Genomic DNA, 26,136 nt, shown 5'->3' on the forward strand with positions numbered 1-26,136 from the left:
AAGATGCAGCAGCACTCTGCAGGCGCTAAGATGCATGCAAGCATTGCATGTATTGAGATATTTTACATTTCATTATGCCCTTTTTACTATACTTATAAATGAGAGGTTCTAAGTGCAAAATTGTTATTGTTTACAATATAGAATTGAAAGATATCTAACAAAAACCTTGCATTGGTGACAATCATTCACATTAGGATAACACTACCTACACAATCCAATTGTAGGAATATTTAATTGCATGCTAAAAAATTACTTAAAATGGGAAATAATGAGCATGTCTCAAGGAGTCAGGTCCATCTGTATGTAGTGGCCTTATTCAATGCATCTCTGGACATAGCATGCACTGCTCTAGAGAAGAATTTGCTTAGAAATGTTTATATTTCTGTTTTGCCTGGATTTGAATTTTTGAGGCCTATTATTATTTAGGTCATAGTTAGAGTAATGTCAAATGAAGATCCTACAGCTATCATAAAATAGATTATTAATGATGACTCTGCAAAGTTCCAGAATTTGAATGGTGACATATATACAGCTGTGTTGGGATCTCTTTGAAGTAGTGTTTGTGTCATGTTGCGTTAGCAGTTAATTCAGGAGGTCGCATAACCAGTTAGGATTCCCTCAATAATTCATCTATGGAAGATGTGTAGTGTATTTTTCTGGATATTACTTATTTTAAGTTTTGGAATAGAGTAGAGATGTCAATTTGCTTTCTTAACTAATGTATTAGTGTTGTAGTATTTCTTATGCTCAGAACATCATGAGTTAAAGGGTGTTGGTTTTAGAGGTGTCTCAATCAAGGGAATTGTGGATGATATACCTCATGAAGCAATTGATTTGATGCTCTTAGGCCTTGTTCACATTGTGCAGTTTTGGTGCAAACTGGATGACAGAGAGAGAGTTTTTTTTATATGTGTGTCATCCCTGCTTTATTAAAAGACATTGAACATATTACACAATTTGATAATAAGTTATATATCTATATTCAATTCCATATTTCAATATTTGTTTGATTATGGTGTCATAATTGTTGTTTTCAGGGGAACAGATTACAGTGCTATTAAGTTCAGGTTAATAGTGTTTGGCATGATAAGGATTTTGTCTTAGTTGATAGGTGCTGATATGTTGAAAAAGTGAGGAGCCAAAGACATCCGAGTAGTAAACCCTATAGTGCTAAATTGTGGTTGGGAGGTCTGGATCGGACTTCAGCCAGAGAAGACATCACCTGTGAGTCACTGAATGTAAATGTCTATTCTCCGTCTGACTGATCAGTACTATGTTTACTGTATGGTCTGAAGCGAGATGATGGGTGGTACCATTCTTTTTTGTAAAACAGCAACTCCCAGCTTAACCTTACCATTGCTCAGAGCATACTGAGATCTGTAGTTTCACATGGTACAAACTTAAATGGCAGTTGGTTAAACTAAATTTACAAATGATCTCTATATTGAGCTGTGTCTGTGCTGGTTTTACATATATACACTGAGCTCTTCGTTCTGGTGCTGTATTTATGTACTGAGCTTAGTTCTGATTCTGTAGTTATGTGCTGAGCTTTGTGCTGATACTGTATATATGTACTGAGCTTTGTTCTGGTGCTATATAAATGTATTGAGCTTGGTTTTGATACTATGTATGCACAAAGCTTAGTTCTGATACTGTATATATGTAATGAGCTTGGTTCTGATGCTAAATTTATAAACTGATCTTGATTCTGGCGCTGTGTTTAAGTACAGAGCTTGGTTCGACGGCGGGGCCTAAAAGGCTTCCGGTACAATCGGCAAGCTGGCGCCGGTTCAGCTTCCATCTCAGAAGCTGAGCTGGCATCATCAGCAATGGGTGTCCGCTGTATATTACAGTGGACACCCCGCTGTATCGGCAGGAACCGGAGCTAGCTCCGATTCCTGCCATTAACCCCTTCGATGCAGCGATCCATTGTGATCGCTGCATCTTAGCAGTTTGTAGCAAATCGGCAGCCTGCCATGCGATGGCAAGACTGGCGACTGCTACTATGGCAACAGGAGGCCTAACAATGGCCTCCTGTCTGCCATTACGGAAGCTGATTAGGCCCCACCCAGAGGCGGAGCCTGATTGGCTTGCCATCATTGAACAACTGACAGTTCCAATACATTGCACTACATAGGTAGTGCAATGTATTAGAACATCAAACAAACAGTGGGATCTTCAAGTCCCCTAGTGGGACTAAAGAAAAGTGTAAATAAAAGTGTAAAAAAAAATAAAAGTTGTAAAAAATACAATAAAAGTTTCAAGTAATAAAATAAAACACAATCGCCCCTCTTTTCTCTTATCAAGTCATTTATTATTGAAAAAAATAATAAACTATACATATTTGGTATCGCTGCGACCGGAACGACCTGAACTATAAAAATATTATGTTATTTATCCCGCGCAGTGAACGCGGTAAAAAAAAACAACCGAAACAATACTGCCATAATTGCTGGTTTTTTGGTCACTTTGTCTTCCAAAAATTTAAATAAAAAGTGAACAAAAAGTTGCATGTATCCAAAAATGGTATCTATTAAAACTATAACTCGCCTCACAAAAAACAAGCCCTCATGCAGCTCAGTCGACGAAAAAATTTAAAAGTTATGGCTCTCAAAACATGGCGACAGAAAAAATACATTCTCTACAAAAGTAATTTTATTGTGCAAAAAGTTGTAAAACATAAAAAAGTGCCATAAATTAGGTATCGCCTGAATCGTACTGACCTGCAGAATAAAGTTAACATGTAGTTTATAACGCATGGTGAATGCTGTATAAAAAAACACAAAAAAAACTGTGGCAGAATTGCTGTTTTTTGTCACCTTGCCTCCCAAATAAAAGGATCAAAAGTGATCAAAAAGTCGCATGTACCCCAAAATGGTACCAATAATAGCTACAGCTTGTCCCGAAAAAAAAACCAGGCCTCATACCACTACGTCATTGAAAAAATTAAATAAGTTAAGACTCCAATATGTCAGGAAAGAAAAATATCCAGTTGTGCAGCCCGAGGGGAACATTTCTTCTGTTTCAAGAGGCGAATTATCAAGGCACTAAAATTAGGGAACCAGGAAGGAGAGGCACCAAACATATCTGCTGGAAGAGAGGGCACCCGTATTATACCAGGACAACACTTCCCAGAAAAATTCCCCAAACTGCAAAGGTGCAGACTGTGGACCAAAAGGGGGATAAGAAAAGACATTTATCAGTGCGACACTGGCCTGTGCATAAAGGCTTGCTTCACAGCATAACACACATCTATGGATTATTTTATTCCTTTTTATTACCTTATTATTATACCACCTGACTATACCCCTGATGTACTCTGCCCAGCTCACATATGCCCCACATTATAAACGGAAACACCAGTAATACTCCAAACAAAACTACCACCCTAGCAAAAGCCACGCTCCAAAAGCCAAATTGCGCTACCTCCCTTCTGAACCCTACAGCGTGCCCAAACAGCAGTTTACTTCCACATATATGGTATCGTCATACCCGGGAGAACCGTTTTAACAATTTTTGGTGTGTGTGTGTGTGTGTGTGTGTGTGTGTGTCCAGTGGCATAGGCTGGGCAAGACATATTTGCCACTGGATTGGCATATCTAGGGGAAAATTTTAATTTTTACTTTGCACCTTCCGCAGCGCAACCATTTATGGAAAAGACCTGTGGGGTGAAAATGCTCACTACAGCCCTTAAAAAATGCCTTGAGGGGTGCAGTTTCAAAAATGGGGTCCCTTGTCAGGGGTTTCTTTTATTATTTCACATCAGAGCCTCTGCAATTGTGAACCAATACTTTGTAAGTCGCCAAATTAGGCCTCAATTTTACATGGTACTCTTTCACTCTTGAGCTTGGTCGAATGTCCAGCCAAAAGATTAGGGCCACATGTAGGGATTTTCTAAAACCGGCAAACACAGCATAATAATTAGAGAGCTGTCTTGTTATGGAGGCACAAGCTGGGCACCACATATTGGCATATCTATGGAAAAAAAAATCCCATTTTCACTCTGCAACATCGATTGCACACTACTTTCTGCCACCTGCAGGGTTAACATGCTCACTACACCCCTAGGTGAATACAATGAGGGGTGTTGTTTCCAAAATGGGGTCACTTCTGGGGGGGATCCACTGTTTTGGTCCCACAGTGACTTTGCAAATGCGACATAGTGACCAGAAACCAAATTCAGCAAAATCTGTACTCCAAAAGCAAATGGCGCTCCTTCTATTCTGAGCCCCGCCATGTGCCCAAACAGCAGTTTATGACCACATATGGGGTATTACTGTACTCGGGAGAAATTGCTTTACAAGTGTTGGGGGTTCTTTTTTTCCTTTATTTGTTGAGAAAATCAAATATTTTGAGCTAAAACTACGTCTTATTGAAGAAAAAAGGATTTTTTTTTTTCACTGCCCAATTCTAATAAAATCTATGAAACACCTTTTGGGGTCAAAATACTCACAACATCTCTGGATAGATTTTTCAAGGGGTGTAGTTTCCTAAATGGAGTCACTTTTTTTGGCATTTTCACTGTTTTGGTCACTTAAGGGCTTTGCAAATGTGACATGGCCTCCGCAAACCATTACTGCTAAATTTGAGCACCAAAAGCAAAATGGCGCTCTTTCACTTCTAAGCCTTGCCGTGTGTCCAAACAGCCGTTTATGACCACATGTGGGGTGTTGTTTTACTCGGGAGAAATTGCTTTACAAATTTTGCAGTGATTTTTCTCCTTTACTCCTTGTGAAAATTAGAAAAAATTAGCTAAACCTACATTTTCTTTGTAAGAATGTAGATTTTCATTTTCACAGCCTAATTTCAATAATTTCGGCAAAAAAAATTTGGGGTAAAAATTCTCACTATACACCTAGATAATTTCCTCAAGGGGTGTAGTTTCCATAATGGGGTCACTTGTGGGGGATTTCCACTGTTTTGGCACCGCAAGAACCCTTCAAACCTGACATGGTGCCTAAAATATTTTCTAATAAAAAGAAGGCCCCAAAATACTCTAGGTGCTCCTTTGATTCTGAGGCCTGTGCTTCAGTCCATTAGCACACTAGGGCCACATGTGGGATATTTCTAAAAAAATTCTGTAAAATAAATACTGAGTTGCATTTCTCTGGTAAAACTTTCTGTGTTACAAAACAAACAGATTAAAAATGAATTTCTGCAAAAAAAAAAATTTGAATTAGAAAATGTCACCTCTTCTTTGCTTTAATTCCTGTGAAACTTCTAAAGGGTTAAGAAACATTCTAAATGCTGTTTTGAATACTTTAATGGGTGAAGTTTTTAAAATTGGGTGACTTATTGGTGGTTACTAATATATAAGGCCCTAAAAGCCGCTTCACAACTGAACTGGCCTCTGTAAAAATAGCCCTTTGAAATTTTCTTGAAAATGTGAGAAATTGCAGCTAAAGTTCTAAGCCTTGTAAATCCTAGAAAAATAAAAGGATGTTCAAAAAACGATGCCAATCTAAAATAGACATATGGGGACTGGTAATTAGCAGCAAATTTGTGTGTATTACTATCTATCTTACAAGAAGATACATTAAAATGTATAAAAATGCTAATTTTTGCAATTTTTCACTCAATTTTGGTGTTTTTCACTAATAAATATGGAAATTTATCGACCAAATTTCTCCAGTATCATAAAGTACAATAAGTCATGAGAAAACAATCTCAGAATCGCTTGAATAGGTAAAAGCATTCCCAAGTTATTACCACATAAAGTGACACATGTCAGATTTGAAAAAATGGGTCTGGTCCGGAAGGCCAAAATTAGCTTGGTCCTCAAGGAGTTAACCCCTTAAGGACGCAGCCTAGTTTTGGCCTTAAGGCTCAGAGCCCATTTTTCAAATCTGACATATTTCACTTTATGTGGTAATAATGTCGGAATGCTTAAACCTATCTAAGCAATTCTGAGATTGTTTTCTCGTGACACATTGGGCTTTATGTTCGTGGTAAAATGTATTCGATATATTCAGTGTTTATTGGTGAAAAATGGCAAAATTTAGAGAAAATTTGGAAAAAATAGCATTTTTCAGAATTTAAATGCATCTGCTTGTAAAACAGACAGTTATACCACCCAAAATAGTTACTAGTTCACATTTCCCATATGTCTACTTTAGATTGGCATCGTTTTTTGAACATTCTTTTATTTTTCTTGGACGTTACAAGGCTTAGAACATAAACAGCAATTTCTCATATTTTTAAGAAAATTTAAAAAGCCTTTTTTTTAGGTACCTCTTCAGTTCTGAAGTGGCTTTGAGGGGCCTATATATTAGAAACCCTGATAAAACACCCCATTTTAAAAACTAGACCCCTCAAAATATTCAAAACAGCATTTAGAAAGTTTTTTAACCCTTCAGGCATTTCACAGGAATTAAAGCATAGTGGAGGTGAAATTTGCAAATTTCAATTTTCTTGCTGAATTTCAATTTTATTAAATTTTTTTTCTGTAACACAGAAGATTTTATCAGAGAAACACTACTAAATATGTATTGCCCAGATTCTGCAGTTTTTAGAAATGTCCCACATGTGGCTCTACTGCGCTCGTGGACTAAAACACAAGCCATAGAAGCAAGGAAGCACCTAGTGCATTTTGAGGCCCCTTTTTTATTATAATATATCTAAGGCAGCATGCCAGGTTTGAAAAGGTGTTGAGGTGCCAAAACAGTAGGAATCCCCCAATAGTGACCCCATTTTGGAAACTACACCCCTCAAGGAATTCATTTATGGTTGATGTTACCATTTTGACCGCACAGTTTTTTCGCAGCACCTATTTAAATTGGGCTGTGAAATTAAAAAAATTAAATTTTTTCCAATAAAATGTCATTTGTGATCAAAATGTCTTATTTCCACAAGGAACAAAATACCCCATTTTGTGGTGATAAACTTCCGTTTGGGCCCATGGGAGGGCTCAGAAGGAAAGGAGCGCTATGTGTTTGTTGGTGTCCAGATTAGCTGGATTGGTTTTCGGGTGCCATGTCGCATTTGCAGAGCCCCCGAGGTATCAAAGCAATGGAAACCCACCAGAAGTGACCCCATTTTGGAAACTACACCCCTCAAGGAATTAAAATATGGTTGTTGTTACCATTTTGAGCGCACAGTTTTTTCACAGCACCTATTTGAATTGGGCAGTGAAATGAAAAAAAAATTAATTTTTTCCAATAAGATGTCATTTTTTATCAGAATTTCTTATTTTCACAGGGAACAAAATACCCAATTTTTTTGCCCAATTTCTCCTGAGTGCAGCAATACCCCATTTGTGGTGATAAACTGCCGTTTGGGCCCATAGGAAGCCTCAGAAGGGAAGGAGCGCTGTGTGTTCTTTGGAGTGCAGATTTTGCTGGTTTGGTTTTCGGGTGCCATGTCGCATTTGCAGAGCCCCAGAGGTTTCAACGCTATGGAAACCCACCAGAAGTGACCCCATTTTGGAAACTACACCCCTCAAAGAATTCATTTATGGGTAATGTGACCATTTAGACCCCATAGTTTCTTCACAGAACTTATTTGAATTGGGCTGGGAATTTAAAAAATATATATTTTTTCCAGTAATATGTCGTTTTGCCTGAAAATGTCTTATTTTCACATAATAAACATAATACCCCATTCTGTTGTGCAACTTGTTCTGAGTGCCGCAATACCCCATTTGTGGTGATAAACTGCGGTTTTGGCCCATGGGAGGGCTCAGAAGGAAAGGACCATCATTTGGCCTACTGGGGATTTAATGGTGCGAAGTCATGTATGCAGAAGCCCCTGAGGTACCAGTACAGTTGAAACCCGCAAGAAGTGACTATGTTTTAAAAACTACACCCTTAAGTCATTCATCTAGAGGTGTAGTGAGCATTTTGACCGGAGACATACATCCCATAAACTGTAATGTGGGTTCTCCTGGGTACGGCAATACCCTACATGTGGCTGTTATTCGCTGCCTGGGCACACAGCAGGGCCCAGAGGGGAAAGACGAGGGGGGATAAGCTGTGCGGCGTACATCAGGGTAAGTCAAATTGGGGTAAATTATAAACCAAGGGATGTATGATAAATTTTAAAACACTTTCATACAGAGCTCTGGTTTTTCGGGACACGTGTCACATTGATATATTGTGTCCTCCCTTATCCCCCTCTTATAGCAGACTTTGCACCTCTTTTGACTTTTTCCCTTCTTGCAGTTTGGGGAACTTCTCCTGAAAAGTGTTGCCCTTGTACGATGCGTGTGGCCTCGCTTCCAGAAGTACTGGGTGCCCCCCCTTCCTGGTCCCTAAAGATTAGTTTCTTGATAATCACCTCTTGAAATTCCAGGAAAGTTCCCCTCTGGCCTTCACATCGACGTAGCATGTACACATTGTACAAAGCCATCGGTATGATGCGCACGGCCAGCTTCTTATACCACATCTCATGGTGCTGTAGGGCTTCAGGACTTGATCTGACAAGTCCACCCCTCCCATGTACCTATTGTAGTCCAGGATGCAGTCTGGTTTGGGGGTCTCTGTACTGGTACCTCGTACAGGTACATGGGTACTGGTGTGGCCATGTATTGTTGTCAATACAAGGATATCTCTCTTGTCTTGTACTTGACACACAATATGTTGCTGCTGGATTGTGCCCTGCTCTCACCCCTTCTGAGTGTTTGCCCAAGCAGAGTCTTAGGGAGGCCTCTCAGATTTCCTTTAGCAGTGGTGCATGCCGCAGGACTTCTGGAAGCGAGGCAGTTGAAGAATGGGACGCTGGTATAAAAATGATCCAGGTAGAGGTGGTAACCCTGGTCTAGCAGTGGGTGCACCAAATCCCCCACAATTTTTGCATTAACTCCCAGTAAGGGGGGGGGGCATTCTGGGGGCTGACTACTGCTGTCCTTCCCTTTATATAACCTAAATCTGTAGGTATAGCCTGATGCACTCTCGCACAGCTTATATATCTACACGCCATACTCTTACCCGGCAGGTACTCGCGGAATTGAAGCCTCCCTTTAAAATGTACCAAGGACTCATCAATAGAAATACACTTCTCGGGGGTGTATGCTTGGGAAAACCGAACCGGGCACTGAAACGGTCTAATAGGGGTCTCCGTTTATACAAACGGTCAAAACTGGGGTCATCTCGGGGTGGGCACGGCTTATTATCAGTATAATGTAAGAAGCGAAGTATTGCCTCATTTATTTATTTTTTTAGTTTACAGTTCAGTTCTGAAGTTGCTTTGAGGAACCCCTATATTAGAAACCCCTATGAAACACCCCATTTTTTAAACTAGACCCCTCAAAGTATTCACAACAGCATGTAGAAAGTTTATGAACCCTTTAGGTGTTTCACAGAAATTTAGAGCAAAGTAGAGGTGAAATTTACATATTTTTTTTTGTCAGAAAATCCTCTTTATACCATTTTTTTTATAACACAAAAGGTTTTATCAGAGAAACGCAACTTAATACGTATTGCCCAGATTCTGCAGTTTTGAGAAATATCCCACATGTGGCCCTAGTGCGGTAATGGACTGAAGCACCGGCCTCCGAAGCAAAGGAGCACCTTGTGGATTTTGAGGCCTCTTTTTTATTAGGCACCATGTCCGGTTTGAAGAGGTCTTGTGGTGCCAAAACAGTGGAAATCCCCCAAAAGTGACCCCATTTTAGAAACTAGACCCCTTGCGGAATTCATTGTAATTTTCTTGGGGTGCCTGTGGCTTTTTGATCAGTTTTATTCTATTTTTAGGTGGCGTGGTGACTAAAAAACAGCAATTCTACTATTGTTTTTTTATTCTATTTTTTTTTACAGCGTTCACCGTGCGCTATAAATGACATATTCACTTTATTCTACAGGGCGATACGATTATGGCGATACCATATCTTTATAGTTTTTTTTTATGTCTTATGGCGTTTGCACAATAAAATACGTTTTGTAAAAAATCATTCACTTTTTGTTTTACCTTATTCTAAGAGCCAGAACTTTTTTATTTTTCCATCAATAAAGCCGTGCGAGGACTTATTTTTTGCGTAACGAACTGTAGTTTCGATCAGTAACATTTTTAGGTACATGCAACTTTTTGATCTCTTTTTATTCCATTTCTTGGGAGTTGAATTGACCAAACAATTGTCTTCCGTCGATGGCATAGCCGGACGCCATTGTTTGGTGTCCGGTTGCCATAGTCACCATCACCGGCCGCTATCGTGTAGCAGGCCGGCGATGGCAGCTTAACCCCTAATAAGCCGCGATCTCTATTGAACGTGGCTTTTAAGGGGTTAATCAGCGGGAACACAGTGATCGGTCCCCGCTGTAGGAGCTATGACAGCTGCTGTACGAGACAGCAGCTGTCACAGCTCCTGTATGTGTCGGGAGGACGGCCGTTACTCCCGAGACGTACTATTAGGTCATGGAGCGCAAACGATACAGCTACCATGACCTAATAGTACGTCCAGGAGCGGGAAGGGGTTAAGCTTGGATCTTGTGCTGTATTTAGGTTCTGAGATTGGTTCTAGTGCTGTATTTATGTACTGAGGTTGGTTCTACTGCAATATCTATGTATTAAGGTTGAATCTGATATTGTATTTATATATTAAACTTTGTATTTGGGGGTTGTGTCAAATAATAAAAAAAATCTTTATCTATTTTTGCATTTTTTTTTTATTAATTCATGTTTTTTGTTTCGTTTTTTTAAAATCCCATAAAGGGATTACTATAATTTGTTTTATATACTACTAATATATTAGGCTATGTTCACATCTGCATCAGGGCTCCGTTCCAATGTTCTGTCGGAGCTTTCCGTCGGAACGGAGCCCTGACTGACACAAACTGAAACCAAAGTTTTCCGTTTCCATCACCATTGATTTCAATGGTGACAAATCCGTTTTAATTCATTTTTTTTCTGTGACACAGAAGGTTTTACCAGAAAAAGGCAACTCCATATTTATTGCCCAGATTCTGCAGTATTTAGAAATGGCCCTAGTGCGCTGCTGGACTGACACACTGGCCTCAGAAGCAAAGGAGCACCTTGTGGATTTTGGGGCCTCCATTTTATTAGAATACATTTTAGGCACCATGTCAGGTTTGAAAGGGCCTTGTGGTATCAAAACAGTGGAACCCCCCCCCCCCCCAAAAAAAAAAAAAGACACCATTTGGCAATCTAAACTCCTGAAGGAATTTATTAAGGGGTATAGTGAGCATTTTAACCCAGCAGGTTTGTTTGCTGAATTTAGTGGAATTAGGATGTAAAAATTAAAATCGAAATAATTTTCCAATAAAATGTAGAAATCTTCAATATTTACAGGGACAAAAATCACTCCAACATTTGAAAATCAATTTCTCCTGATTACGGCAATACCCCATATGTGGTAATAAACTGCTGTTTGGACACATGGCAGGGCTCAGAATGTAAGAAGCATCTTTTGCTGGAATGGTTTTCGGGTGCCATGTCGCATTTGCAAAGCCCCTGAGGGACCAAATCAGTGGAAACCACCCAAAAGTGATGCCATTTGGGAAACTACACCCCAGAAGGAATTTATTGAGGGGTATAGTAAGCATTTTGCCCCACAGGTTTTTTTCGGAATTTATTGGAATTATGCTGTGAAATAAAAAATTACTTTTTTTTCTGATAAAAGGTGGATATGTAAAATTTTTACAAGGTATAAATGAGATAAAGCACCCCAACATTTGAAAAACAATTTCTCCCGATTACGGCAATACCCCATATGGGGTCATGAACTGCTGTTTGGACACACGGCAGGGATCAGACAGGCAGGAGCACTATTAGGGTATGTACACACGATAACTGCATTTATGTCTGAAATTACGGAGCTATTTTTAGGAGAAAACAGCTCCGTAATTTCAGACGTAATTGCATGTACTCGCATTTTGCGAGGCGTCAATTACGGACGTAATTTGAAGCTGTTCTTCATTGGAATCAATGAAAAACGGCTCAAATTACGTCTCAAAAAGTGTCCTGCACTTCTTTTGACGAGCCGTCTTTTTTACGCATCGTCGTTTGACAGTGACGCGTAAATGACAGGTCGTCGGCACAGTACGTCGGCAAACCCATTCAAATGAATGGGCAGATGTTTGCCGACGTATTGGAGCCATATTTTCAGACGTAAATCGAGGCATAAAACGCCTCGTTTACGTCTGAAAATAGGTCGTGTGAACCCAGCCTTAGGCATGCAGATTTTGCTGTCTTGGTTTTTGGGCGCCATGTTGCATTTGCAAAACCCTAAGGTATCAGAGCACAGTGGTAGCCCCAAGAAGTGACCCCATTTTAGAAACGACACCCCTCAAGGCATTTATCATATGCCTGGATATATAACAGGGCTTAGAAGTGGAGAGCAGCATGCACATTTGAGATCTATTTTGGTTATTTTCACACCATTGGCACACAATTGCAGTGCTCTGAGGTCAAATAGTAGAACAAACCCCCAAATACTGACCCCTATTTTTGGAACTACACCCCTTAAGGCATCTTTAGGGGTGTAGAGAGTATTTTGACCCCACAGGTGTTTTTTTTGGGGTATTGCTGATATGTGGGGCCATATGTAAACTGTGAGGGGTACATCAGGGTATAATAAGAGGGTATAATAATGGGGTAAATAAATAATAATCCGCAGTGTCGCCCTTATAAATGGAGCCCTATCTTATCCGTTTTTGGAACACTTCACCTTTTGTGTCGCTATATTCTGAGAGCCAGAACTTTTTTATTTTTTTCCAATGGAGCTGTGTGAGGGCTTATTTGTTGCGGGACAATCTGTAGTTTCCATTGGTACCATTTTGGGATACATGCGATTTTTTTATCACATTTTATTAAATCTTTTGGCAAGCAAGGTGACCAAAAATCAACAATTCTGACAATGTTTTTTATTCTTTTATTTTAAGGCGTTCACCATGGGCTATAAATGACAATTGTACTTCATTATGCGGGTGAATAGGATTACGGCAATACCAAATGTATATATATTTTTTAAGCTTCTGAGACTGCGCCATCTTTCTTTTTGTACTTAGCAGACAGGAGGCCATTGTTAGGCCTACAGTCTGTCAGAACAGCCATCAGTACCCCGCGATTTGTATTGCGGGGTTCTGATCTGCTAGGAAACACCATAGATTCAGCGCTCGCTTTTGAGCACAGCATCTAAGGGGTTAATCGGCCGGATCGGAGGCTAGGTCCAGTCCTGGCCATGCAGCATGGTGTCAGCTGTAATCTTCACCTGACACCCGTTGTTGATGGTGCGGGCTTAGATTCTGAGCCCGCATCAGCAACACAGCGTATCAGTACGTTGTGTTGCGTTAAGTCCTCAACGACAACGGCATACTATTACGTTAGATGTCGTTAAGGGGTTAAATATGACGGCAGTTTTATCACCAGATTCTGTAAATATAAGCCTATTTTATTATATAATTGACTGGTTAGTGAGTTTAAAAAAACTGCAGTCATATTTAAAGGACTCCACAAGTCTCATCAGGGACCTCAAAAAACAAAATTGGCAAGAAAATTATACCCTGATGTCACTAGATGTCAGTTCCCTATAATCTAATATAGACCACAATGTAGGTCTCATAGCCACAAAATATTTCCTTGAGTACGGTGGGGTGTACCCTTAAGAACAAAGTCATTTTCTGCTAGAAGGACTCAATGTTATTCTAAACCCACAATGTTTTTAAATATGAAACAAAAATTTACCAACAAGTAAAGGGTACAGCTATGGGAACCTGAGTAGTACTCAGCTCTGCCAGCATATAGAAAGTAACCATACATACTGAGAGACCATAATTTACTATCGCAGATATATTGACGATCCGTTTTCCATATGGTCGGGACCGATTGAGAAGGCTGCTAGATTTGTTGACGCCCTCAATAAAACACATGTGGCATCTAATTCACACCAACCATATGCAAATCTAGCATTGTTTTGTTAGATCTGGAGATAGGCCATTTTAACCATGAATTCACAGCCAAAACCGATTTTATAGATGTGGACACAAATAGCTTTTTAAATTTCAATAGTGCACACTACAAAAAATGGACCACAAACATTCCTCATAGTCAGTCTAGAAGGATCAGAAAAAATTGCTTGTCCACCAAATCCTATGTTGACCACCAAATCCTATATTTACCAGATTCAAGGAAAAAGGCTACACAATAAACTTCATTAAAAATGGCAACCAATAAAGTGTAACCACTTAACAAAAATTATGTCTAAAAGGAAAAAATAAAAGATATACCTGAGCACTCAATTACTGAAAAGCGGAATAACTACTTGAGCAATTTTCTCACAGCATATAAGTCTGACAATAATACCATTTGGAGTTCACTCAACAAACATTCGGGAATTCTTTTGAGTGACCCGATCCTACACAAAATAATGCCAGAAAAATTTGGCATACCCTTTCGACAAGGCAGAACAATTAAAAATTTATTAGCACCCAGCAGACTAATGAAAAAGCCTACTATCACAATCCTAGTCTTTTTCCCCAATTAGTGGGTATCTATAAATGCAGCAAAAAGAACTGCGTTTGCTGTCTAAATATCAATGCCAGGAAAAAATGTGTGATGTCCAATATGACCAAGGAAATTTTCATGATCAAGTCTTTCATGAATTGCAGCTCTAACTTCGTTGTGTACATGATTGAATGTGTGTGGAATTCAGTATATAGGGAGAACAACACAACCCTTATGGTGCAACACCAAAATTAATTTCCTCAAACATAGCCTATCAAGGCATCTGCTACAACACCACCAATCTAATTTCACAAACCTGAAAATCTCACCGATTGAACATATTGATCCAAATATGTAAAATAGGTCCGCAGTTTTAAATAAATGTGAATCCTACTGGATTTTCAACCTCGAGACCCAAAGCCCGAACGGTTTAAATGAGAACCTGGAAACCCTCTAAACAAATCCTACTTAAAACAAATACTGTTTATGAGATAAAAAACTACTTACCAGTGAAAGTCTATTTATCCAATCCTGACTGTATCCCTTCTGCTGTAATCAAATAGATTTCTGGGCAAAATTTCCTCGAATACAAAACGTCCCCCAAAAAAACATCAAGAAAGAAAAATCAGACATTGAATTAGTAATCCTGGACATCTGTATCAGATCCAGTGTAAGGAGAAAAAGTAAAAAAAGGAGGATTGAACACTTCATAAACAACGATAATCCGCCCCTTGATCCACCCGGGCCACCGTAGCGCTAACATTTTTTTGTTTTTGGTATACGGGTAACAGCCACATACAAGGAAACAGCAGGCAATCAGAAATGAGAAGGGAGAAACAGCCAATCAGCGATTAGCCCCGCGTTGCTAACAAATGATGACATAGATGTGGGAAAATAAAATATAAACAAGTGAAAGTGCAAAGCAAAAACTAACCACAAACACAGTGTTTCCCTAACATATACAGATCGAGAATACAAGCCATGCACAAATGGATACTATTATTAATGGGAACGACATGAATATATGATTTTAATGCACAAATAAGAACAAAATAAAACAATATTACACAACCCAAATTTTAAACACTCCCACAATGAACTACCACCCTAACATTTGACCTTGGCGTTAACAATCAAGCTAGGGTATTTATCAGGATTTTAGTTTAGGAGATATTTATATGCCTGACGAAGACCTCAGTACGAGGTCAAAAACTATTCACCACTGTGTATTGTACTTGCCTTGACTATATTTACTAGTCCGGGTGCAGTTTTAATTAATGGTTCTGATCTGTTCAGGCAAATGCAGCAATCAAGTAGATGCCATTTGATAACGAGCTGCAGTGGTCTCAAGTGTATGGCCTTTTGTTAACGAGCAGAAGTGACCTCAAGTATATGACCCTTTGATAACGTGCAAGATTGGCCTCAAGTATATACCCCTTTGAAAATGAGTAAAATTGGCCTCAAGTATATGCCCCTTTGATACTAATCTTGACTGGCCCAAACACACAGCGTTGAAATCATGCAATACGTTACCACAGTCCTATTTACACAAACCTCTTTTCATCAGCACATCCACAAATATGACACTAAATGGATAGCTCTGTCTCCATTGCTAGCCCTGCCTATGCTTCCTGCTTTGCCTACACTGATAGGTCTGTTAGGCTGCCTCAGAACCTAGAGTCTTGGCACTTTTTTCCTGGAATGCACCCCTGCATATGGGCCAACAAATGCTATAGGATTGCAAAAACAGTTATCCTTACTGGTAGTAGTACTGGAGGGCTGGTGGTCCCAAATATTATTTTCTACTTTTGAGCAACAGACTTAAGGAGAATCCTTGCATGCTCCGGCCTCCAAGTATATGTGAAGTGGACTCAAATTTAAATAATTTGGCTTGCACCTAAACATCCTAATTCTGTCTTATGGACCAGTCCATACTCTCCACCTGCACATGTGCTGTTAGGGCCTATGGCCTTCACGAGGGATATTTGGAGAACTTGTGCCAGGAGGTGTCCTTTTTTTCTCCATGCTCCACAATGTCCTCCTTTCTTTAACACCCTCTTTTACCAGATAGTGAATGGGTTGTTCTTTTTCACAGACATTGTTGATCAAATCCAGAAATTTACTAACATTTGTAGAATTACAAGCCAAGCTCCACCTGCCTTCTCAAAGCGTATTCCACTGCCTTCAGATAAAATACTTTGCTCATACTCTTTTTCAGGGACCTCAAGTTTCTATACCTGCAGCTTTTGAATGTCTATCTAGACCTTGTCTGTCTACAAAGGGCCTTATATCAGCCATATATAGCATCTTGATTAAACCCTACCCAGATTAAATGAAATAAACACACATATATGATCAGCATAGGGCCCTAAATAATAAAATGTGGAGACTAACTTAGATAAAGGCTGCCAAAAACTCTTTATGTTTTGTTTAAAAGAAAAAACAATATAAATTACATATACACCGGTATTACAATCGGTATTTCTCTACAAACCAAATATAACTCTGGTTTGTTGGATATGCGGGGGGGGGGGGGGGGGGTTAATGGGAACCATGTTCCATGTATTTTGGGATTGTTCCTTAATCTAACTTTAATATGAGGTCGGATTCCTTAGTCTGAGGACCAACATATACTTAACTTAATGCATTATTTGCTTAATATTTCCTCTGCCCCACTAGGGACATGATCCACAAGACTTCTGAACAAACCGATGGCTCTCCGCTGTCTAAGTAGCCAGACTGTGGAAACACGACTCTTCTATAACCCTCTTAGAAATGTACACTAAGATTAAAGTGAGAAGCTCAGAATTTCTCCCTGCCCCAATACATGATAAAATAGATAACTTTGGAGGCGTGGCTTTGCTATGAGGACCTGAGTGACTACACGCTCTAGGAGCTGCACGATGCCGATCGTCCCCCAATGATGCCTCCCCCTACTGATCTCCCTGCGTTGAACTGAGCAGAGCCGAGGTTTCGGTTGATGAAGTGACACCAATTGTTGTAACCAGTCAAGTCTTTGTATTAGTGAACCTAGCAAAAGCAAGATCTATCAATGTCTATCAGTCCTGCCTGTCCTTGTTTGCTTGTACTGCTTCACCTGTACTCTTCTTTGGCTCCTTTTGACCCATAATACTTGGTCATCTTTTGAGCAACCCCGTGGTTGCCCTCTGCCTCTGCCTGTACGAACAGTGTGCTGTTATCCTAATATCCTGCCTACAGACCTACAGGCCTGCTAGAGACCTGCTATACGAGTACTATATGACTCATATAATCATACACTGGAAGTCTCCACACATATGGTATAGGTTTACCGTATAATACAAAATTGCAACACGTCATAAGCCTACCATTGCACCATATTACACAATATACCCGCTTGGCCCACTGCCAAACCCATTTTTTTTTTTTTTTTTTTTTTTGCTTGGGGTTTTATTTAACAGCCATATGACAGACATAAGACATTGGGAGTTCATTAATTCTGGTGAAAGGTAGATTTTTGACAACCTCATTGACAATTCTACCCTCCCTGAGCGGCGATTAGCTCGGTCTGTTGGACCTTGGGGATCCTGCGAACTAAGTAAAACCTATGGGGCACGGCCAGGCAAAGCTCCACATGCTGAGAGTGGGGAGGGGATGGAGGCAGCTGAGGGTGCTACTATTAGGGTTGGTGCGGTCGTTGGCGGTGGAGAGGTTGGGGCTGGAGATGGTTTAGATGGCAGTAGGTACTCAACTAGAAGTGGCATCTACAAGTCTGTTAAAGAAAATGAAAATTACCAAAAAAATTGCTCTATGGACAATGATAAGGACCAGCACAAAAATAAATGTAATCATAAGGATGTGGCAGGTGCCGAGCTTATGGATGGAGAGAAGGGGACCAGGATTAATGCCAATGCTAATGCTGGAGTTAGAGACCCCCCCCTAAGATGGGAAGAGGTGTGGGAATATCTACAGATTCCACATTATCTACATTATCCACCATCGAGTTTATGTCACCTTCAGCTGGAACCTCACTCTTGGCCCAGCGACTTCATTTAGGAGAGAACATGAAGGATACATAAATCTACATATATTGTAAGATTTATTCAGGCTCTTTCTACAAGACAGGACTTAGATACCTTGGTGACCCACCTTGAATTTTGACAACAACAAGCCCTATTGGGGGTTTGTACTCAAATTGATCAATTAGACACCAGAGTGAGCACATCAGTACAATCCATCACCACAATAGACAATAGGGTAGAGGCCCTTGGGAGGGATGTGTCAATCAGACAAAGAGAACAGAGAGCAGAGAAACAACATACGGTTGAAGGGGTTACCTGACCTAGGTGTCGATGATGACCTATTACACAGAGTTAATGCCATTTTTTATACGGTAACCAGGAACCCTTCAGATGCAGTATTTGAAGTGGATAGTGTCCACAGAGTTTCTTGCAAGGGACCCCTGGACCCAAACAATCCACGTGATGTTCTGTGCCGACTATTCTACTCCTCGGATAAAGATCTTATTATTAAAGGGGCATGGACCCACGGCTTGATATCAGTAGAGGGGGGAACGGTCAAACTTTATCCAGATCTCTCCAATAAAACACTCTACATGCGTCGCCTGTTACACCCCCTGCTGGACAAATTAAAGGCTATCGGGGCTACATAGCGATGGGGCCACCCCTTTCATGTTATCATTAAAAAATACATTAATACCTTTATCCTGAAACATTGAATGGACCTTGACGATTTATTTTCCTTTTTCAAATAGACCCTATACCAGTTTCTAATTGGCTCACCTTGGATCGTGCACCTCTGCCATATCAAACACAGCTCAGAGGAAATTGTCGATTACCCCCAAATCAACCAGTGACGGGACTTTAGCCTAGGGTATTAGACCACCCAACTTAAATTTGGTGTAGAACCCTATTTGTCTATTATAATGTAAATAGAGGGCGGGGGTGATAAATGGATCTTTCTCATATTGCCAGGATTGACTAGCATGTTTGTATTGGGGTAACAGTTATACAGGGGGGTATGTATTTTTTTTGTTGTTGTTGAGTGGGAGATTGGGTAAGTAAAATTAAATTTCCTTACAAGTACCTCTAACTTGTTCAATTTTTTCCCCACATAGTGGAGTTAGGAGGATGAAGGTTTAATTAGTACCTACCCAATATACTTTATAGTATAGAGTTTGGAGGGGGGATTGTGCTAATAATATATCTCATCTTTCTTCTCCCTTTAATTCTAATAACTCACCCGCCCCGCTACCCATCCCCCCTTTTCTCTGCCACCGTAATCCCCCCCTGGTAAATATTTATATGAGCCAGTTAGATGTCGTGGGGCTCTGTCTCGTGCCATTCTACGTCTCCCTAACTATTTTTTTAGTTTTTTCCCTTCCCCCACCCCCTTTTTTTTTTCTCTTTCTCCCTTACTGCTCTTCTTTTTTTTGCCTCCGTTCTGAGTCTGCTTCCAACTCTTTAACCAGTGGTTATAATGAATTGAACTGGGCAGACTGATTTGAGGCTAGGATCACTTAATGTTAAAGGCCTCCATAGCCCTGATAAATGCTCGATCTTAATGAATCTATTGAAGGGTAAAAAATGACATGTGGCTTTTCTACAAGAAACTCACCTGTGTGAACGAAAACCTTTAAAATTTATAAGCCTATGGTATGCAAAAGCATATCATAGCTACACCCGGACCCTAGGAAAAAGTGTACTTATTTAAAATTCACTCCCATGGGATTTTATGGACTCATGCAATGATGGAGATGGTCGGATGCTTCTTTCAAAAGGCTCTATTGCTACACAGATCTACACTTTGCTACAATTTATTTACCTAATACAGGACACGGTAGGGTCTTAGCCTCATGTTTGGAGGTGCTGGAGGATTTTGGAGAGGGTGTTATAATCATGGGAGGGAATTTCAATGTAGCACTTGAACCACATCTAGATGTATCTCCCGGCTTGTCGGCAATCTCACTCTCTCAACTTTGCCGCATTAAATGCCTGTACCACGACCATCTCTTGGTAGATACCTGGCGCTTACTCCATGCAGGTGAACGATATTTTTTATTCTATTCTAAGGTACATGACATATACTCCAGACTTGATCTATTTTTATTAAACATCAGAATCTGCCAACCCTACAATGCTCCACCATTGATGTTATAACATTCTCAGATCGTGCTCTAGTTACCATAGTAATTAACCTTAAATCCCAGATACCCTTCAAGTGGCAGTGGAGGTTGTCACATTGGGTATGTAGACCCACTGGGCTGTACCGCCTTGACCGTATGGCAGCAGGCCAACAGGACACAGGTCACAGTCTATAGTTCGTATAGTGTACCTGTGGTAGCTCAGACAGTTGCAAGACAGGCGCCAGGCGTGGTGTAGCAGGACAAGCGTGGAACACAGCACAGCACGACTTCAGCTCAACACTTGACCAGGATAGCACTGGATACATGTTACAGGTAGCAGGAATGGGGAACACTGGGAACTGGAAAACACTCTGGAGACCATTTGCATAGACATACTAGGATAACGACAACAAGGCTAAAACAAGGCAGGAAGGGGCAGAGCCCTTCTTATAGTCCATGGTGCTCTGGGAGCAATCGGTTCAATCTCACACCTGTGTGCGCTCTGGCTCCAAGGCTGGATTGAGCTTGCGAGCGCACCCTGGTGGTCACTGTGGAACAGGATGGCCACATGAGCAGACATCTCTGGAGAGAAGGGCGTCAACCAGATGGAAGGAGTTTATGGTCAGCGACCACAGATGTTACAGTATCCCCACTCTTCTTGGGACCAGAATGAGAGAGAAACTTCTTAATGAGGGTAGGAGCATTGAGATTCTCTTCTGGCTCCCAGAACCTCTCTTCTGGACCAAACCGCTTCCAATCTACTAAATAAAAGGTTCTTCTTTTTTGATGTCCAGGATCTCCTTAACCTCAAATATCTCTGAAGAACTGCTGTGTGCATCTGCAGGGCTAAGATTCTAAGAGTAGCAGTTCAGGACCACACGTTTCAGGAGGGAGACATGGAAGGAGTTGGGGATCTTGAGGGTAGGAGGCAGCCGAAGCTTGTAGGAGACAGGGTTGATTTGTTGCAAAATCTCGAAGGGTCCAAGGAACCTGGGAGCAAACTTGTATGATGGCACCCTCAGGTGGATATTCCTATAGGACAGCCAGACCTTAGTACCTGTAGGAAACTGGGGAGGCTCTAGTCTACTTGTCCAAAGTATCCAAATGTTTAAAGAAGTACAAAATCTTTATTGAACAACACATAGGAATCTAAAATACAATATTTAACTGGATCATCAAATGGAAGTACATTTTAATAAAAAGAAGAAGCGATACGCGAAACGCGCGTTGGGGCATCACTTTATCCACTGGGTCATACCACTACACCACTGAATATGGGTAAGCATCTGACTATGACTTTGTCAGGTTGTAGTGAAAACTAGGACTCTCTTCATATTTATTATACAGGAACTGTGATTATTTACATCTCACTCTCACTTTTTCTTTGTCTTTCTGTACTGACTTATATTCACTCATATGAATATGTTTCTAAGAGTGATCTTTCTATACTATACACTACTTGTATTAAATTTCTATCTATGTCATGCATTACCTGTATCCAATTTTTATTAAAATGTACTTCCATTTGATGATCCAGTTAAATATTGTATTTTAGATTCCTATGTGTTGTTCAATAAAGATTTTGTACTTCTTTAAACATTTGGATACTTTGGACTCTTTTTTTCTCGAGTTTATATATTATTGTTTGGAGTCCGTATCTCCGAAAAATTGTAGGTGATTGAGATTTTATATCCCACCCTATAATGTTGTGTCCTGTGAGACTTATTTTGTTTAATTATATCTCGTCTACTTGTGTCTGCCTTTCTTTTCAGGTGATCGACCGCCAGCAGAACAGAAGATCGGGTCTGCTTCCAGATTTGTAGAAAGTCCAAGAATACAGAATCAGCTGCAGGCACCTGGGACATAGTGGAAACAGGGATAGGTATTCGAGGGTGTTGGCCATAGACAATGAAGAATGGACTCTTAGCGGTGGACTCACTAGTGTGGTTGTTGTAGGAGAACTCTGCCGATGGAAGCAGCTGCACCCAGTTATCATGCTGCCTGGAGATAAAGTGTCGTAGATAGTTTTCCATAATCTGATTTATTCTCTCGACTTGACCATTGAACTGGGGATGGTAGACAGAGTAAAAGTTCAACTTCATATCGAGGAGTATGCAGAGGGTTCTCCAGAACTTTGTGGTGAACTGAACCCCCCGATCCGACACAATATGCATAGGCAAGCCAAACAGACGGAAGATGTGTTGGACAAAGAGATTGGCAGGTCGAGAAGCGGATGGCAGACAGTCAGTAGAATGAAATGAGCCATCTTGAAGAATCGGTCCACCACCACCCAGACCGCACTGATGCCAGAAGAGAGAGGCAGGTCCGTGACAAAGTCCATAGCAATATGCTGCCAGGGGGCATCGGGCACAGGCAGCGGCTGGAACAGGCCCGCCAGTTTGGAGTGGGCAACTTTATTTTCTGCGCACACTGTGCAGGAGGAGACAAAGTTTGTGAGGTCTTTGGGTAGCATGGGTCACCAGAACTGACGAGCGATCAAGTCTCGGGTCATACGGACACCCACGTGCCCTGCCAGATTGTAACTGTGTCATCAGTGTAGGATTCTTCTTTTGTCTGCCAGACGCACAAAAGTCCTCCCCGTAGGAATGTCTCTAACTTGCTGAGGGTTGACAGGGATGATGCAGGACGGATTAAAGATATTCTGTGGAGACTCCATACTGTAGTGTCCTCTGTCTCGAACGACCTGGACAGGAAATCGGCCCTCACATTCTTGTCGGCTGGACGGTAGTGAAGCTCAAACTGGAACCTGGTAAAGAACAGCGACCACCTGGCCTGATGGGGATTCAGTCGTTGGGCCGTCTGGAGGTAAGTGAGGTTATTGTGTTCCGTAAATATCAAGTTGGGATGAACTTCACCCTCTAATAGATGTCTCCACTCCTTTAGAGCCAATTTGATGGCCAGTAACTCCCGATCCCCAATCCAGTAGTTGCGTTCTGCGGAAGAGAAGAGCTTGGAGTAATAGCCGCATACCATTGACTTGCCCTTGGTATCGCTCTGGAACAGGAGTGCACCAGCACCGACAGACGAGGCGTCCACCACCAAGGAGTACTGTCGAGAAAATTCTGGATGATGGAGAATAGCGGCTGACGTGAAGGCACTCTTCAGGCTATTAACCCCTTAACGCTCATCAACGTAATAATGGAATATTATGCCATTTCGGCCGTCTTCCCGACACATGCCGGAGCTGTGACAGCTGCTGTCTCGTACAGCAGTTGCTGCAGCTCCTATAGCGGGGACCGATCGCCGTGTCCACGCTGATTAACCCCTTAAAAGCCGTGTTCAACAGAGAACGCAGCTTTTTAGGGGTTGAGCTACCATCGCCGGCCTGCTACACGATAGCGGCCGGCGATGGTGACTATGGCAACCGGACACCTAACAATGGCGTCCGGCTATGCTATCGACGGAAGCCTAGTGGGTCCTAACAAAGTCAGGACCCACTATGCTTGCTGTCACAGAGTAGCTGACAGCTCTAATACATAACTATACATAATTGGTATCGCCGCGTCCGTAACGACCTGATCTTCAAAATAATTTTGTGATTTATCCCGCGCAGTGAACGCCATAAAAGAAAATAATAATAAACCGTACCAGAATCACAATTGTTTGGTCACTTCACCTCCCAAAAAATTTAATAAAAAGAGATCAAAAAGTCGCATGTACCTAAAAATTGCAATAATTGAAACTACAGTTCGTTACGCAAAAAATAAGTCCTCACACGGCTTTATTGATGGAAAAATAAAAAAGTTATGGCTCTTAGAATAAGGTAACACAAAAAGTGAATGATTTTTTACAAAAAGTATTTTATTGTGCAAACGCCATAAGACATAAAAAAAACCTATAAACACATGGTATCGCCGTAATCGTATCGCCCCGGAAAATAAAGTTAATATGTCATTTATAGCGCACGGTGAACGTTGTAAAAAAAGTAGAATGGAAAAACAATAGTAGAATTGCTGTTTTTTAGTCACCACGCCACTTAAAACTAGAATAATAACTGATCAAAAATTTGCATGCACGCCATGAAAACTACAATTAATTCCTCAAGGGGTCTAGTTTCCAAAACCGTGTCACTTTTGGGGAATTTCCACTGTTTTGGCACCACAAGACCTCTTCAAACCGGACATGGTGCCTAATAAAAAGGAAGCCTCAAAATCCACTAGGTGCTACTTTGCTTCGGAGGCCGGTGCTTCAGTCCATTAGCGAACTAGGACCACAAGTGGCATATTTCTCAAAACTGCAGAATCTGGGCAATAAATATTCAGTTGCGTTTCTCTGGTAAAACCTTCTGCGTTATAAAAAAAAATGGTATAAAAAGAATTTTCTGACAAAAAAAATACTGTAAATATGTAAATTTCACCTCTACTTTGCTCTAAATTCCCGTGAAACACCTAAAGGATTCATATACTTTCTAAATGCTGTTGTAAAATAACTTGAGGGGTCTAGTTTCTAAAATGGGGTGTTTGATAGGGGTTTCTAATATATTGGTCCCTCAAAGCAACTTCCGAACTGAACTGGAACCTAAAAAAAAATAAAAATGAGGCAATACTTCGCTTCTTACATTATACTGATAATTAGCCGTGCCCACCCTGAGATGACCCCAGTTTTGACCGTTTGTATAAACAGAGACCCCTATTAGACCGTTTCAGTGCCCGGTTTTCCGAAGCATTCACCTCTGAGAATTGTATTTCTATTGATGTGTCCTTGGTACATTTTAAAGGGAGGCTTCAATTCCGCCAATACCTGCCGAGTAAGAGCTAAAGGTATGGTGTGAAGATGTATAAGCTGTGTGAGAGTGCATCAGGGTATACCTACAAATATAGGATATACACTACCGTTCAAAAGTTTGGGGTCACCCAGACAATTTTGTGTTTTCCATGAAAACTCACACTTATATTTATCAAATGAGTTGCAAAATTACTAGAACATATAGTCAAGACATTGACAAGGTTAGAAATAATGATTTTTATTTGAAATAATAATTTTCTCCTTCAAACTTTGCTTTCGTCAAAGAATGCTCCATTTGGAGCAATTACAGCATTGCACACCTTTGACATTCTAGCTGTTAATTTGCTGAGGTAAATCGGCAGAAATTTCACCCCATGCTTCCAGAAGGCCCTCCCACAAGTTGGATTGGCTTGATGGGCACTTCTTGCGTACCATACGGTCAAGCTGCTCCCACAACAGCTCTATGGGGTTGAGATCTGGTGACTGCGCTGGCCACTCCCTTTACAGATAGAATACCAGCTGCCTGCTTCTTCCCTAAATAGTTCTTGCATAATTTGGAGGTGTGCTTTGGGTCATTGTCCTGTTGTAGGATGAAATTGGCTCCAATCATGCGCTGTCCACAGGGTATGGAATTGCGTTGCAAAATGGAGTGATAGCCTTCCTTATTCAAAATCCCTTTTACCTTGTACAAATCTCCCACTTTACCAGCACCAAAGAAACCCCAGACCATAACATTACCTCCACCATGCTTGACAGATGGTGTCAGGCACTCTTCCAGCATCTTTTCAGTTGTTCTGCATCTCACAAATGTTCTTCTGTGTGATCCAAACACCACAAACTTCGATTCGTCTGTCCATAACACTTTTTTCCAA

Source organism: Rhinoderma darwinii, chromosome 4 (genome assembly GCF_050947455.1).
Source record: "Rhinoderma darwinii isolate aRhiDar2 chromosome 4, aRhiDar2.hap1, whole genome shotgun sequence".
Taxonomy (NCBI): Eukaryota; Metazoa; Chordata; class Amphibia; order Anura; family Rhinodermatidae; genus Rhinoderma; species Rhinoderma darwinii.